Here is a 5,135-nt window from a genome sequence, read left to right as displayed (position 1 = left end):
GCATTTTCTCTACCACTGCTTTTGCACCATTAGTTACAAATACCAGTATGGTAGGAAAAGCAAATAACATCATTGAATTCATAAGAAAATTATTTTGAACTCCATAATCCCTGGAAACGTATCAGAGATTCCTAGCAGACTATAGACCATACTTTGAAAACCACTGACTTAAACAAAAAGCAGAAAAGAATCAGGGAAGGATAGAGGTAAGAGATTTGGAAATATAATGTTTATAAGAATTGTCTTTTTAAAAACTCTCCCTCAAGATGCCTACACAGGTGTATTAAATAACACAGTGTAGCCTTTTATTGTATGTGGTTTTGTCTTCTTTTCAAATGGCTTCTATCATGTGCCTAACTGATCTACCTAAAGGCTTGTGAAACCATCGCTATGTTTTTCTGTACTCACCCAGAATCTCCTGCAGTATTGACCATGTCATAATTAAACACATAATCAATAAGACTCAATTAGTTCATAGCTCTTGAAACAGACTAAAAAAAAAAAAAGACGGTAGATTTGCACTCTTATGTAATCTAACATTATTAAGCACAACTTACATTATTTTTTAAATTACTCTGAAAGTGAGACACATTCAGGTATTAAAATTAAAGCTATTGGCATGCTAATTACTTTTCCAATTTAATTATAATAGCACAGAACAAATTGTAGGGTTTGCACAGTAAACAAAAGCCTGGAAGGATAATATCTGCTGGTTAGTTATTAGTTTAAACATGTGTCTCTCTCTTTTTGACATATTAGGGTTGTAAGCTTTGCATATTCTTATGTTTTGAGCCAAGTTTGAATATGGTAAGAATATAATGAAAAATACAATTATTGATACACATAGGGCTTTATGTTACCACAAATTATTAAAAAAAAAAAAAAAGAAAAGGCCACTTACCTCTATTTTAGGTACAGTTTTGTTCTAATCTCAAGTCAATGACCTTGGACACACATCATTTAGTTTCTATGTACTTTAACTGACTCATCTATAAAAAAAGAAGTAAAACTAAATGAGTTGTCAATTTCAGTCTTTTTTATTTTTAAATAAGCTATAATCATCAACCCATGACCATAGTGACCAAAATAATTATCACACATTAAAAGTCTGTGATCTATTACAAAGTGGATAAATGAGCCAGTGTGGTCACTGTGGTGCAATGCGATGGTGATTTTTTAAATCTTTTCTGAGCAGATTTTTAATATGTGTAATTCATTCATACCAATAATTATTACATGTATCTAGTTTTACCTTTTCTTAGCAAATGTAAATATTCACACCACATTTCTTTATCCATAGTAGAAAATGGTGGCTTAATTTCTACACTTTTCCCCATTTCACTATTAATTTGGCTGTGTAAATCCAAAATTGATTTCATAAGGGAATAAACTAAGTTTATTGAGTCAATATATGTTTTGGAACCCCCGAATGTTCTCCAAACTGAATTCTTCAGTTTCTAAGTATACAGTGTTGACTAACATTTAGAATTGGGGGCGTCTAAGTGGTTCAGTCTGTTAAGTGCCCAACTTCAGATGGGGTCGTGATCTCATGGGTTCATGGGTTGGAGACCCACCTCGGGCTCTGTGCTGACAGCTCAGAGCCTGGAGCCTGCTTCAGATTCTGTGTCTCCCTCTTTCTCTGCCCCTCAGCTGCTCGCACTGTGTCTGTCTCTAAATAAGTATTTTTAAAAAATAAAATAAATTAAAAAATAAAATTTAGAGCTGGGATATAAGAAGAAAATGACAAAGGTAACTACTAATAACTAAGAACATAAAAAGTAAAATAATGTCTGTATAAGGAAAGGTCTACTTTAGTAGTTCTGGGTAATAATTAGATAAATTAAGTCTAATTCTCTCAAAGTGGTAAAGTGTTTTAAGAAATCACATCTTATGGGAGCATTGAGAATAACTTTTAAAATAGGATGGCAGACCTGCTGTGAGTTACTTGACAGTTTCATTCTGTCTTATAATCTCTTTATTAAGCACATAACACATGACCAAAAAACCATGAGAATGATGAGCATAGAGGAGGTGTCTTTTTCTCTCTTTCGTCTCTTCTCCTGCTTCCCCATGTCACCCACCTTCTTCTACCTGTCCTTCAACATTTGGCTTCCAATTTAATAGGCAGCTGTGCATGGTTGGGTAAAAATTGGGCCCTCTTTCAACTTAAAGCAAAACAATGCTAAAGGCTTTCAAAGTTGGCATTTCTCACCCTGATCAAAATGGAACATGCGAACTACTCTGTTATCCCTGCACGTAAACAATAAAACTTACCATGCACTTGCTTCTATAGTTATCCTATGACATCACTTTATCACTAATAGCATTGGAATTTAATGTATACAGTTTTTGAAATAGCAACTAGTAGTTACTGTTTCCCTTTGTCATGCAAAGAAATCCTGATTTTATTTTAAAGGAACCACTTTCCCCTCTGAGTCCAGTGTCCCTGGCAGAGTTGACATTATACCCAGCATCAGTGTGTGACTGCCACTAGAACTAAGCCAACCAACACATCTTCTAGGAGGAGTGTTTCAAACAAACCTTCTGACCTACTTTGGGCCAGGTTCCCCCAAAGCTCTACTTTTATTGATATTTTTTGTGAAGACAGCATCTCTCTCTTCTGCTGTGTTTATAAATGAGTAAGATAACCCTACAGCTATACAGTAGACATCTTTTCCTATAAGAGGAGAAAGTTTATAATCTCTGATGGGGGTGTGAACGGTATAAAATAGTTCAGTCATAACTGAACTCACAATGAAAAGTAAAATTTTCCATAAGCCACTTTAAGTAGGGCATCTTACTTTATATTTGAAATTTCCACTCTAATAAATGTAACATCACAACAAACTCTTTGCTTTATTTACCCTCATATCTCATTTGTATATTATCTTAATGGGATTAATTGTTTACTCTGTTAAAATTTGTCCATTGTCTCTATGAATTGAGAACACACACATAAAATATTTATATACATAAAACATATTATAAAAAAATAATTGTGGATTTCTCAGACAACTCATTTAGTTGTGAACACAGCCAAAAGAAATCTAGTAGTTTACTTTTAGTCATTGTTAGAAACATGGTTTCTTAGAGGATTTTAGTTGTACGTCATCAAATTCAAAATTTTAATATTCAGTTCCAAGGAGTTTTCTGTATGCAATTATTTTTGAATATTTTCTACTCTAAATGAAGTACTTTTTAAAAAGTGAGTACAAAATAAATGGTAAAGATGTAATATGCACACAGAAGTCTCATGAGGAGAAGTGAATTTGGTCTTTTTTCCTGTCTTGAAAAATTATTTTTAGTTATAATAAATGTAGTTTATGTGAAGTTAGAGCTAATTATTACAAAAATTTTTTAATGTTTGTTTATTTTGAGAGAGAGAGAAAGAAGGCACAAATGAGGGAGTGGCAGAGAGACGGGGGAAGAGAATCCCAAGCAGACTTCGGGCTATCAGCTCAGAATCTGACATGGGGCTCAATCCCAGAAACCCTGAGATTATCACCTGAGCTGAAATCAAGAGTCAGATGCTCAGTTGACTGAGCCACCCAGGTACTCCATGTTACAGCTAATTATAGCAAAACCTCTAGCTATGTAGAACCTTTGTTTACAATTGACCTTGAAATAGTTTTCCTGGGTTTTGCCAAGAGAAGATCTATCCATACTTAAAATATTGTAGCTTTCTCAACCTTGAAGAAAATACATCCTCTGAAATGTCCGTTATGGTATTTTCCTTGGGATGGAGCAATATTTTCTGACAGAATAATTGAAGTTGTAGCTATATGATGATACTGAATAGCCTGAGGCTTAAAAGTCAGTGCTAGACAAATTCTTATTATTTGCACCCACCAAAAATAGGTATGACAGAGAAAAATTAATCATATGCCTCATTTCAGGAAGATGAAGGAAGCAAAACTGAGGAAGTGAAGCTCCTCATTTCAGAGTTTTGAACAAAAGTTAAAGCCTTTCCATCATGTCAATAAGCTTGACATTACAAAAGTAGGAAAATAATGTACGGATAAAAAGTATATATCTCTAAAATATAAGACTGGCTAATAATCATGAGTATATAATACCATGATACTTTTCTTCATTTAGACAAGCATTTATCAGTGTGTTTCTCACACTGGTTACACCAGAATCACCTGAGGTGCTTGTTAAAAATACTGTTTCTTGAGCTATTTTCAAGCTGTTGATTCAGATTATCTTGGTTGGCCCTGAGGGGTCTGAATTTTTAATAGGAACTTCCAGGGGATTCAATAAATGTTGAAGTTTGAAAACTGCTGACTGAGAGCTTGGGAATGACTGGGCCACAGTTACCTTTTTAGCCTGATGGGAGGTACATTCCCCCACTTAAGTTGGAATTTTATACAGTTTAGAGTTGCATACACTGATTCTACGAAACTTCCCTTGTACACCAGACTAGGACTTCTGTATGTCAGTTGATGAAATAGATTAAAAGCAATTGTATGATAGAATTGTCTTCCAGCTGAGGCTCCTGGGTGCCTCAGTCGGTTGCTTAAGTGTCTGACTCTTGATTTCAGTTTAGGTCATGATCTCAGGATTCATGAGATTGAGCCCCACATCAGGCTCTGTGCTGACAGCATGGAACCAGCTTGTGATTCTCTCTCTCCCTCTTTCTCTGCTCCCATCTCTCTCTCTCTCTCTCTCAAAAATAAATAAATAAAGTTAAAAAAAAAAAAAAGAATTGCCTTCTAGCCAACAGTTCTGCTTCACCAGAGTCACTGTATTTGTCTTCACAGCATTGCTGCCATGCTTATGGCAATGTTACTGCCTTTATCCCATATGTAGTAAAAAGAATGTAAAACAAAGTGATTAGAAGTGATGATTCTCAGAGGATTAATGCATGTGAAAAAGAAGAGATTACTACAACTACTTTAAATAATGACTTTTAATATTATCCTGACATAAATGTTATTAAATTTGCAGGACAAAATAAAATAAATTAAAATGAAGTATGTATATGACACATTAGAAACACATTTTTCAAAACAGTGTCATCAAAACATCTTGTAATTAGGAATTTTAAAAACCATTTTTTCCTCTCTGGGATTGGAATCTACCTATCTATCTACACATAATTCCTATATTATCATTCTAACTCTGCATCTCTT

The sequence above is a fragment of the Crocuta crocuta genome, unplaced genomic scaffold, assembly GCF_008692635.1.
Source record: "Crocuta crocuta isolate KB4526 unplaced genomic scaffold, BGI_CrCroc_1.0 scaffold309, whole genome shotgun sequence".
NCBI classification, from domain to species: Eukaryota; Metazoa; Chordata; class Mammalia; order Carnivora; family Hyaenidae; genus Crocuta; species Crocuta crocuta.
The sequence above is the reverse complement of the archived record's forward strand: the minus strand, read 5'-3'. Positions refer to the sequence as shown.